This window comes from Amblyomma maculatum, chromosome 10 (assembly GCF_055883805.1).
Source record: "Amblyomma maculatum isolate TAMU_Amacu chromosome 10, ASM5588380v1, whole genome shotgun sequence".
Classification (NCBI taxonomy): domain Eukaryota; kingdom Metazoa; phylum Arthropoda; class Arachnida; order Ixodida; family Ixodidae; genus Amblyomma; species Amblyomma maculatum.
Window position 1 is genome coordinate 116,489,900 of NC_139353.1, and position 12,766 is coordinate 116,502,665.

General features: G+C 43.3%; 1 long non-coding RNA gene across 1 annotated transcript in view; it reads left to right on the forward strand.

Annotated features, from left to right (window-relative positions):
* The window catches only part of LOC146177303 (uncharacterized), a 94,130-nt gene extending 81,993 nt beyond the window's left edge, over positions 1 to 12,137 (forward strand). Inside the window, exon 3 of the long non-coding RNA XR_014701300.1 lies at positions 11,846 to 12,137. This is a non-coding gene — a long non-coding RNA (uncharacterized LOC146177303). The remainder of the gene's footprint in view (positions 1 to 11,845) is intronic.
* Positions 12,138 to 12,766: the final 629 nt, after the last annotated feature.

Below are 12,766 nucleotides of genomic sequence, written 5' to 3' on the forward strand. Positions count from 1 at the left end.
AATATAATCCTGAGAGTGAAGCGAGGTCGAATCCTCTACAGGAGCAGCCATCGCTACAGAACGGAATAGTATTGGGTAGTGATGAGAGTGAGGTAGTGAGTATGAAGGGTGTTTTCAGTGTGGAGAGCACGTTACCGGCCGGCGACCACAGGCAGATGTTGGCACTAGATGCGACAGGAGCTGAGTCAGAGAGGATAGCTATTGGCCTTTGGAGTTAAAGATAGAAATGGAGCTACGAAAGCCTGATATGGATTCTCAAGAGCGACTAGCCTTAAAGCAAATGGAGCTTGGGCTGTCGAGTGGTCGACTGTCACCGCTTGGGTCAGGACAAAGTTGACAGCGAAGTATTGGCTCATATTCAATAACACTTTGTGCGAAAGTCCTGAAGGACTACAAAATGTCATGCAATGTTGATTTGCCACTGTGATTTCATGAGGTGGAGAAGTGCTGTCAAGCATACATTGGTCAATATTGGAATTTTAGTATTATTGCTTGTCAGCATCGAATGTATCTTTGCATGCATTGGTAATACCCTCTCCCCGGTCGTCATGGCTTCCCAACATTGTAAATCTCTAATTACAGTGGTCGATATTGCCTGACGATGTGTAATGGCTTGCCAAAATACCATACATCTTTACATAGGCTAATTAATATTTTCCTGCCATCGTTGGTGATCTCTCAACTCAGAATACAAACTGCTACACAATGGTCATTATTTTACTACTGGCTGAGGTGGTTTCCCAACATTGTATCCATCATGAGTTATATTGGTCGATATTTTATGGGCAGCTGCGATGGCTTGCAAAGATTGCACGAATCATTGAATGCATTAATTGATATGATCCTGTTCGTATAGATGTCTTATCTACATTGAATACATTTTAGAATGCATTGGTCTATGGCCCCGGCAGTTTTGGCGAGTTTCCAACAATGTATATGACTGGGTTATAGTGGTTTGAAGGCTGGAAGAACATTTCAAATATGGCATGCGTTGGCCGGTCATCATCATCATCATCATCATCAGGTGGACTATACCCACGGCAGGGCGAAGACCTCCCCCACATTTCTCCACTTAACCCGGTTCTGTGCTAGCTGCATCCACTTGACCCCTGCGAGCTTCTAAACCTCATCCGCCTACCTAACTTTCTGCCGCCCCCTGCTACGCTTTCCTTTCCTTGGAATCCAGTTAATTACCCTAAGCGACCATCGGTTATCCTCTCTTCGCACTACATGTCCTGCCAATGCCCATTTCTTCTTCTCAATTTCCACTGAATGTCGGTGACGAGTAATTTCTCTGACCCACTCTGCACGCTTCTTAGTTCTTAATGTTACCACTACCATTTTTCGTTCAAGAGCCCTCTGGGTTGTTCTCAACTTAAGTAGAACTGTCTTGGTTAGCCTCCACGTTTCAGCCCCATAGGGGAGTACAGGCAACATGCAACTGTTGTATACTTTCCTCTTGAGCGAAACTAGTAAGCTGCTAGTCATAATCTGCGAGTGCTTGCCAAATGCGATCCATCCCAATCTTATTATTCTTGTTATTTCCTTTTCATCGTACGGATCTTCGGTTACTATCTGTCCTAAGTAGACATATTCGCCTACTACTTCCAGTACTTCGCTACCTAATGTAAACTGCTGTTCCTTCCCGAGGCTGTTGAACATTACCTTAGTCTTCGGCATATTGATTTTCAAGCTTACCTTTCTACTTTTTCTTTACAGGTCATCAATCATTATTTGCAGTTCATCCCCCGAGTTGCTTAGCAAGACAATGACATCAGCAAATCGCTGATTACTGAGGTATTCTCCATCTACTCTTATCCCTAACTGCGTTGGCCGGTACCGGCTTGCAGATATTAGAAATCAATTCTCACTGGTATATGTTAATATAATTTCAACGTCCCGAACAGTACTGTCATGTCCTTCGCGTTGGCTTTCAAGCATGACTTTACATCGTCAACCATATAGTAACAGTAGTGGAGAACATTCTTTCAAGAGAAGGCTTAGACGGTAAGGGCGCGGTTGGTATGCGGTCCTGCCCCATTCTTTCTTTGGCTGAAACTTTGCCGTGGTAATGCTTCATTTTCTTGACAAATCCATGTGATGAGATAAAATTCGACGTTCTGGAGCCAAAACATTTAGAAAGCCCCGAAATACATAATTGGGTGATGGTGGTGCTGAAAAAGTGATTATTAGATGTATACAGAGGTATAGACACTAGGTGGGATGCCTACACAGGCACTTAATTGGCGTTTGCCGCACCCCGAGAGTGCTGCGTTAAGGCTTTTGGGGCCTGTATAGGTTGCATTAGCCGGACAGAATGGCCTCCCAGTTCTCTCGGGTGGGGTTGGGGATGGAAGGCAAAGATGAGTTTTTCTGGTAGGTCCACACCATGTGGTTGGTGTCAGACACCTCCGCACAGTGCAAGCCGAGCCCGCCAAATTGTGGATCAAAATGTTTAAGAGTAGTCAGGCACAACATTGTATTGGTGAGCTGGCGCAGGAGCACCCGCTCATTAGCCTTCCCCAGCCATTTGCAAGGGGTGGGTAGAGTTTTGGTGCGTGGATCTGTAATATTCACATATTTCTTTAAATTTGTAAGCTGGGCTGAAATCACTAACCTGATGCGCGTCGGGTCCCGTGGGAAATGCCCAGAGAGAGTGCGCGCTGGCGGCGGCAGCGCTGGCTGCTCTATTCACTTGTGAGACTTTGGTGATCTGGAGCCCAAACGAGAGATCAGTACACGGGATTCGAATCTCGACTACAATTTCTGTAGATGCGGTAAGCCAGTGGAGGAGTCCACCCTTGATGGACGTGCCGACAAGCCCCTCGCGAGTCAGTTATTATGTATTTGGAGGAGGAGTGAGAGTCTGCGAGGGCGATGGCAACCTCTTCTGCGTGGGTTGTGGACGGAGCCTTGAACGTAAGGCCGTCTACTGTTTTGCCTTCGTGCATGACCGCGGCTGTGTCCCAACCCCTAGGGTTCGGGCCTAAGACGTCCACGTAAAAAACACTTGGTTTGTTTCCATAATGGCGGTCCAAGGCTTCCGCCCGCGCCAGACGCCGACCATTATGGTCCTCTTTGGACATGTTGGCGGGGAGAGGCCGCACATAGAGGGTGCGTCTCAATTTTTCGGGAATGCGAAATGTCTCCTCTGTGAGTTGGGTGTGGTGTATGTGAAGTCGGGCAAGAAGACGACGACCCTGTTCTGCCTTTGTCCGACGCGTGTATTAATTGGTAAGGTGGGTCTCCCGAAGATTCTTGAAAGTATTCACCTCACACAACACCATGTGATGGCTGGTAGAGGTGGAGACTGGGAGTTTCAGTGGTCGTTTTATGAGCTTAAGGAGGATAATTTCGATAGTAGTCGCCTCCTGTTTCCGCAGAGAGATGTAGGTTGTCGAATACAAGATTCGTCTGGTTGCGAATGCGTCCGCCAGCCGCAAAGCGTCCTTGCATCGTAACCCGCCGCGCTTGTTGGAAACCCGGTGGACCATGCGGCCCACCTGTTCCGCCACCTGCCGGATCTTGGCGAATATTTGCCACATCGTCGCTGGTTGTGTACAAGAGTAAAAGAACTCTGATTTCCTTAGATTCTTGAATTGGACCGCTTTGCAAGGAGACATTGTTTTGAGTCGAGCATAAGCGAGAGGGGTGCAGATGCACGAATTCAGATTTCGCTGGTGAGCATTAGAGACCACAGCCGCGGTCATAGCCGTCCACTATGCTAGCAGCCGTTTGCGGGCTGGCCTTCATGTCCCCCAGACGCCCTTACGTTGTCCAGAGGTGATGTCGTCGGCATAAGGCGCGTGATGTACCTCTTCGAGCACTTCGCTTTGCGGAGTGCCCCTCGTGCCGAGCAACAAAGGTCCGTGTTCTTGATCTGAATTCGGATATTGTCGCAAACCCAGCCTTTACGGTCAAAAGAGGCGCGGAATTCCCTTTACCCTTACCCGTCGTCCCTCTATGAGGTTTTAGAACGTTAAAAGAGAAAATCAAGCAAGAGCTTAAGGTTTTTCGCGAGTCGATGGAAAGGGACCTGCGGAATGAAATCCGCAACCTCGAGAATGAACAAAAGAGTATAACGCAGAGTCTTGAATATGCGTATGACATAACTGAAAAGCTGGAAAAGAAACTGGATGAGGTGGTTTCAAAAAACGAGCAAAAAGTGACCGAAAACATAGAACGGCATGCGACCGTCACGTCTATTGAAATAAAAATGAAAAATTTGGAAAATCGGCTTACCCTTTCTGAGCCGTACTCTAGGAAGAACAACCTGGAAATACAGGGCGTGATTAAAGTTGAGGATGAATCGGTTATCGATGTCCTGACAATACTCGGAGATGCTGTAAAAGAATCTATTTCCGAGAGAGACATCGAGGTCTGCCACCATGTGCCCACGCGAAGCTCTGATAAAACAAACATCATCGTCCGGTTCCGTTCTCGAGCTAAGCGAGATAACACGCTCAGGAAAGCAAAAAAGATGCATCTTACGAAAAGGGCATTGGTTTTGATACTTCGCAACCCATCTATATAAACGAACATCTTTGTCCAACGATTAAGAAGCTACTAGCTATGACTGTCAAGAAAAAGTACGAAAAGTGATGGAAGTCAATCTGGGTGAGCAATGGCAAGATCTTCGCAAGGCAAACAGACGGCATGCCGACTGTTCAGATACTAACTAAAAATGACATTGATAAAATCTTCTCAAGCCAGCCCCATTCCAGTTATGTATCCAGCGATACCGATTAAATAGCGTATTAGCTTAGCTACCTACAAAAAAGGTAAAATAGAGTATTACGAATTGATACTGCCATCAAAACTCGACTTACATCCGACTTCTTTCGAATCCGTTCTGCATGTCAATGCACGTTCGGTTGGCTGTAAGAAGGATGAAATTGCTCTGCTTTTGAACCAGTTTTCGTTTAAGTTTGATGTAATACTAATAAGTGAAACTTGGTACTCCACCAACTGCAAAATGCCAGAAATTGAGGAGTATGACCATTTGTTTTCTCAACCATCCAAGCAGGCGATGTGGTGGTATTGCTATTCTTGCTGCAAGTCGAAAAAAATGTGAACTTCTTTTCGAATTCAGTATGATCACTGATGACTATGAAATTCTGATGCTGTAAAACAAAAAAGAAATAAATTCAGCTGTGTACCACCCGCCGCGAGGAAAGGTCATGCGCTTATTTAAGTTTTAAGAAATATTTCTCAACTTTGCTTCACGGAGTAACCTCATGTTGATCAACGGCGGCGATTTCAACATAAACATTTTGGAAGATATTATACAAGTGGAAGATTTCAAAGCACAACTAATCTCTCACGGTTTCTCAAATGTGATTGTTTCACCAACTCGTATTACATGTTACGCATCTTCGACTCTCGACCTTTTTAACTAACATAGACAGAACCATTTATAGGGTAGGTACAATCGCCTCTGATATCAGTGATCATTGTCCGGTTTTTATGACACACTGCAGTAATCTGTGGAAACTACTGAACCAAGCATACCTTTTGTTACACAACACATCACCAAAAACAGTTTGGAACTGTGCAAACAAGCGATCATGTCTCAAAATTGGTCTTTTTTAAAATCCAAAGGTGACCCAAACGAAGCTTATAATGAATTCATCAAGGTCTTTGTAGCTGTCTACGCAAAACATTTCCTTTTAAAAATATAAAACGCTGTAAGAAGGCCAGAAAGCCATGGATAAAAAAAGAGCATCTAAGGATGATTAGGTTAAAAGATAGACTCTATCACTCTTTTTTACGGACAAGATTAGAATAGGCCCTTAGAGAGTTTAAAAATTTTCGCAGTATCCTTAATGCTAAGCTGAAAAGTGCAAAATTGGCATACTATGAACAAATGTTTGCTACTGTTACTCAGCAACTCCCTGGCGCTGCGTGGAAAGTAATTAACAGTTTCTTGGGTCGTCGAAAAGTTAATTCTATTCCTGATTCAATGCTGGTGGATGGCCGAGAACGTGGTGGAAAAGAACTTACTGAGTATTTAAATCAGTACATTGTTAACGTTGCTGTCCCCGCCCCCGGAGACAATCCCTCGGAAGAGTTAATATACGCCAATAGCGTTAGTGATAGTGTTTTCCTTAAGCCAACAGATGACTGAAATTTTTAATATAGTGATGGCCTCGCAAACAGTGAAGCTTTAGATTCAGATAACCTCCAAATTAAGCCCATAAAGTACGTCTTAAGTATAATTGCGCCTGCACTTGTCCATATATTTAACTTAGTAATGGAATAGGGAACTTTTCCTGAGGCAATCAAGATTGCTAAAGTCTCAATAAGTTTTACGGGAGGCAATAGAAACTTGCCAACTAATTACCGACCAATATCCATCCTTCCAGTTTTTAGCAATGCACTAGAAAAAATTATATCTCTCCGAGTAACAAAGTTTTTAGAAATCCATAAAGATATAAGTACCGCGCAATTTGGGTTTATGAAAAGCAAGTCCGCGGAGATGGCCCACTTAACGTTAAAGGAACACATTTTACAAAATTTAGACGATAGCAAGTTCACAGTAGGTCTTTTCGCGAACTTCAGTGAAGCTTTTGACTGCCTCGATCACCAAATTCTAATCAAAAGGCTTGAAACATATGGAACTCGTGGGCGATGCTCAGGCCTAATAAAATCTTACCTTAAAAGTAGAGCACAGTTTGCAAACATATACCGATATAACTCATCGCTTCTCCCAGTGAAACACGGCGTCCCGCAGGGCAGAGACTAGGCCCACTTTTATTTAATGCTTTCAGTAATGACATCGCAAGTATAGACAAGACAATAAAATTTATTATATATGCTTATGATAGCAGTTTGTTAATTTGTGATTTTAACATCAATGTTTTAGTACTGAAGTCCAACGAGGTTTTGGAAAAATTGTAAAGATGGTTAAGACTAAATCGACCTAAAATAATTGCTGGCAAAACAAAAGCAATTATTTTTTGCGCAAGGAATAAGGAAGTGCCAACTAATATTTTCTTTCAGCTCGATCACCAAGAAATAAAAATTGTTGACGACCATAAAATCCTTGGAGCATATTTTTCGTCCATCTTAAGCTGGGACACTCACATTGGTTACCCAAGCAAGAAATTATGTTCGATAACTGGAGTTTTATCACGCTATCGCAGCGTACTACCTGTAAAAACAAAAATCTTAATCTATCAAGCTTTGTTTGCTTCCTATTTATTTTACTGCACTTTAGTTGGTCTGCAATTACAAAAGGTAATTTAAACAGGCTTTTCATGATACAAAAACGAATACTTCGCCACATTGGCAAAATATGGAATATATATTTCCAGTACAAGAAATGCCTTTCGGTTATATGAAATTGTATCTGTAGAACGCATTTATGAACTCCGATTGCTAAAAACATACTATTTTGCCTCTCCTGACATTACAAACTACATGGCATCACTGGGAAGCTTACAAAGCCGGAATACTAATATATACCCACAAGAAATCTGGATGTATGGGAAATTCCACGATTCCGTACATTTTACAAGCTCCAATCTTTGGCTCACAATCTACCAGCAATACTGAACAAATTTCTGCACATAGTAATCCCAAATCGAAAAGAGCTCAGGTCTTTGTTTTTAGAGCAATAAAATTCCTGTTTACTGTTTCTTTCTTTTTTTAAGCAATAAAATTCCTATTTGCTTTTTTTATTTTTTTTATTTTTTTTAGATCGAACATTTCATTTTTTAAGTTGAAGCTACTGAATTTGTTTCACTACTTTTTATTTTGCCATTCCGGATGTGAATTTTGTGTTTTGAACTGTTTCGTGTTTACAGTTTTAGGATGTAATTAGTAAATTGTTTGGATTTTGTCTTTCTTTTTAGTGTACAATGTAAATATCATGTTTTAGACTGTTTATCAACCAAATATATAACGATTGTTGCTGCTATATCATGCTGCTGTGTCTTCTTTTTGTATGCTACTGCCACGTAGTGGTCTCTTGGGCTTTAGTAAAGCTTTTTGAGGAGCTTTTGGCCCAGGAGACCATCCAGCTTGTTTTCTGGAAGAATAATATACATTGATTGATTGACCTAAAGGTTAGGCTGGTCAATCCGTGAAATACGTGTGTCGGTGTGTGAATGAGGAGTAATATAAAAAAGGTCAGTTTCTTTTACAAACAATTGAATGTATATAAAAAGTAGTCGAAATTACACTGTAAAATAATACAGTGCAATAAAAAAATAAAACACCGGGGCAAGATATTGATAAAAGACGACAAGTTAAATGAAAAGAGGAAGACCCAGCAATGAATAATAGGCTGGAATAAAAGGAAGAATATAAAGATAACAAAGCAATTATTCAAGATAAAATAATTATGGTCAAAAGTAACCTAGAAAACACAGCGTAAAATATTACTTAGTCAGGTAAAGGTTAACAAAACCGAAAATAATGTTTTGTTGGTTTGGTTTGTGGGGTTTTTACGTTTCAAAGCAACTCAGGCTATGAGAGACGCCGTAGTGGAGGACTCGAGAAATTTCGACCACCTGGGGTTCTTTAACGTGAACTGACATCGCAAAGCACACGGCCGCCTTGCTTTTCGTCTCCACCGAAAAGCGGCCGCCGCGGCCAGGATTCAGTCCCGCGTCCTTGGGAATAGTATTCGAGCACCGTAACCACTGCGCCACCCCGGCGGGGTAAAATAATGTTCGAATAAACAGTATGTGGCAAAAGGAATTCTCACGGCTTTTTGTTATATGCGGCGTCAAAAGCTTAGATGATCGGTAGCGGCGGCCGCACAGGTGAGGAACGATGCGTCGATTGTGGGCCCGAGGAAACATAATACGCTTTATCGGAGCGGCCGCGAGAGTTGCCCGGAAGTCTTAATCTTCCCAGAGCGCACTGGCGCGTGGCGTGCTGCTGTATGCGTTTTTATGCTCTCGGCTGTTTACGCGTAGCACAGTGCGTTTGACTCAAGTGCGTGAGCGTGACCTCTTGTGTTACGTTGTCGAACGCTCCTTTGAGATCCAGGGCGAGGACGATTTTGTCGTTTCTTGCGCATGTGATGGGGTTCAGTATTTCGCGGTCGAGTTGGAGCCGGACATCATGTGCGGATCTGTGTGGGTGAAATCCGAACATGGTGTCCGCGAAAGTGCTGTGCTGTTCAAGGTACCCAGACAGCCGATCCCGCACCATCGTCTGCATCAATTTGCCCACACACGAAGTGAGCGAGATACGTCGCAGGTTGTCCGTTTTGACTGGGTTCTCGGCTTTGGAAATAAAGGTGACGAGAGCCGTCTTCCATTCAATGGGAAGAGAGGTTTCCCCCTCCAGATCGCATGGATATAGTTAAGAAGGCACTGGTGCGCCGTGTTAGGGAGGTTCGCCAGAAGTTTGACGGTGACCTTGTCCCTTCCCGCCGCAGTGCCCTTCTTCATTTTGACCAGACAGAACCGCTGATAGCGGAGCTGCAATGGGTTGTCCAACTGCGAGTATTCCCTGCCTGTTGCACTACGCATGCACGCAGGGCATGCCTCGCGCAATGTGCCCGTCATTGTCATCGCGTCGGACGCGTACGTGGCTTATGCAGTCAGCGAAACGCCTGGAAACGCCCGACGGTTGCGCTCAACTGTGATGAATTTTAGTACTGAGGTGGGACGCGCAGCAGTTACAGATCCTACCATTCCGTCTATACGTCTCCAGCGCGATGCATGAGGCCATTCATACTTCAAAATTTTTAGTCTACTTTGTCGCCCTCCTGAACAATATCGCAGTAAAACAGACGCATAACTTTTTTTCAAACAGACGCTCGCTGCCTACGTATAGAAACAACATACGGCACAGCGTCTTTTTGCGCTATTAACCTTTCCTTTATGTGGATACGGCACAGTACACAAGTATATACACTTCTGAAATTTGCATTAGGGCAGTAAGACGTAAAACCTTCAAAACCATATATACTATAGGCTGGTGCCAGCCCGGCTTAATTTGTAGCGATGAGGTTTTACATCCTAATCCTCAAAACGGCTGTCCATGACTGAAAATAGACACATAAATGCTTTATTTATCCACTATTTCATTTCCATTGTGAAAGAACTGAATATGATTAAATTCTGGAAAACTGAGGCCGAAGAGGTTGTGCTAGTGAAGGCAAATGCTGCACTGTTTCGCCTTTTACGCTAGCTGACTCCTGAACTCGGCGCCGGCACTGACTATATTGCGCCGAAGGTGGTCTTGTAAGCGCAGAAGGCGGGCTAGCTGCAGCATATTTTGTATCGTAAGTTACATCAGCTATAAACTTGCATTTGATTTCTATATTCCAGCGTGCTCTGCTCTGAGTGCTTCAGCAAGAGACGGAGGATACCTTTTAGGCTGTTGTAGCAGCATAACTCAAAGTCAAACAGTATATATGCCCACATAACAAAAATAAAAGCACTATTTTTCAGATGTTCTCTACCTTCGGCTGGCAAAGCAAAAAATCAATCTTTAATTCTCAGATGGTCTGAAATGAAGTGTATTTAATTCAATAGCATTGCACGCAGCCTAACATTTTACTACAAGTTTTGTACTTGCTGTCTAATCTGTTTAACTAGTTCGGACGTAATGTTTAGAGATAAAAATTTTAAAGAGAAAATAATGTAGAAGCTTGAAGCAGAGCAAGCCCACAATTGCGCACTGGAAATAAGTGTCAAATAATTTTTACATTTCAAGCGAGCGAAAAACATCATGTAATGAATGCGTACTTACCACCGAAATATTTGTTATAAAATTATTGGTGCCTGGACATGCTACTCTTCAGAAAAATTATTTTCTCCAAAAGCTGTCTAAGCACTTGTATACCTTTCATGACCTGCCTTCGAACATTTTTGCAAAGTCGGCTTAGCATCACGTGTTTAAAGGCTTGCTCCTATGCAGTATTCTGAGAAGCTTCTTCATGCTTTTGAGGGAATATTATCAAAACATAATGCGACCCGACCGAGGGTATTTCAATCTAGAAATTATGCTCGTCCGCTCTAACAGTTTAGAAAAAACCGTATCTTCTTTTTAGCAGTGTTAAACTGGCGGCTATTTGCGGAGAAGCGGCGCCAGCCTTCGCCGTCGCAGCGTACGCGTTTTCCACGCCTCAGCAGCATGCCGTGAACGTCGGTGAAATTCGAACTTGCGCTGCAATATGAAACCTTGCAGAGAGCACTGCCGCGCTGGTACAACTGGCGCCGGCGCGCTCTCTCTCTTCGCTCTTCCCTCTTCTCTCTAGTAGTGCTGGTGCGCGCCTCTCGGGTTGTCTGCTGCAGCTCCGCTCGCACTCGGAGAATAAACAGTAGAATCGCGACATGCCTCGTCCTGTCTCGCGGATCTTAGAACAGCCTGCAACTCAGTATGAATACCACTGAGCCTTTATTTTAAAATATATGTTCGTAATGGAGTAGGTCTTGGGGGCCATTCTGTGGTTTATTTGCTCGCCTTGTTGCTACACTTCCCTGCAGAAGTAAAGATTCATGGTCACAAGGACGGAGCTTTGCGTGCCAATTTCCCCTTGTGCTGCTTTGGTTGACGCTGTGCTGAACTACCGGTTAATAGTCACTTTTTTTACGGTGCGGCATATTAATGAAAATTTTTGTCAGTTATTGACACCTGGTAAGATTAACTGAATGTGCTTATCTGCTGTTTATGAATGCCGAGAGTAAAAAAAGTTTTTACTTCAACTCTATTGGACCAAACAGAAAATATGCACACTTCTTAATTCAAATTTCAGCACACTTAAATGGACACAAAAATTTTTGCAGCAGTTGGAAATTTTACTTCTCAGGAATAATTTGCGAAAGTTGTACTGAAAATATTTCTGCAAAAGGCTTTCTTTTGCTGTTTTTGATTGCAGATGTTTTGTATGAAAGGGAAGATGGTGACATGCAAACTGCTCGAGCATACATTGGCAAGGGCTGCTGAAAGCTGCTGTTCTTATAACCGAGAGCAAAAGGCGCATATGTTAGCGATGCCAGATTTGCAGACACCTGAAGCTACCATGCCTTTAATACGGCGTCTTCCTACAAACTGGGATCTGCCGACACCTTGTCAATGGACCCAACTGGAGGTGATGTCCTGGACGTCTGAAAGAATTCTGCCTATTTTTCTTTTCACTATGCACGAGATGCGCATCTAATAAATACTCATGAAACGAACAATTATGTCTTTTTTGTGTTTGTATATTTTCGGGCTGCTGTATATATAATATTAGCAGCATGTAAAATACCTGCACAAAAACAAACTTAACCCTTTGTTTGGCATATAATGGCCTTAGCTGCCTGTGCGCCGTAACACCCAACTAATCAAAAAATAGCCACACAAAGAAACATTCAACAATAATCAGATTGCCTTGATGCCTATGATGCAAAGCCAGTGGACAAGCTTGGAGGGGTTATGTTGTGCAGCCGATGAACCTAGCTGGATAGCAGTTCTAAAAAGCCTGTGAGTAAGCTTGGTTGCTTGTATTGGACCACAAGTGACAGTGGCTGGATGTACGTTGCATAGAAGCCAGTGGGTATACTTGAGTGGAAGGTATTTGGTAGCCAAAGAGTGAGGCTGGATGCCAATAAATAACTTAGTATGTCATTGATGGCCATTGCAGGAAAGCCAGTATACTAGATTGGGTAAAATCTTAGCATGGGTAGCGCCCAAATGAAACGCCATTATTGGTCGCAATATTAGGGCCGGTCTTCCCCAATATTGGGCTGGTGGTGGTTCATTGACGGCGGGCTACTTGGAGGGTCTCCACTGCTCCAGAAAGGCAGACTATCATTGT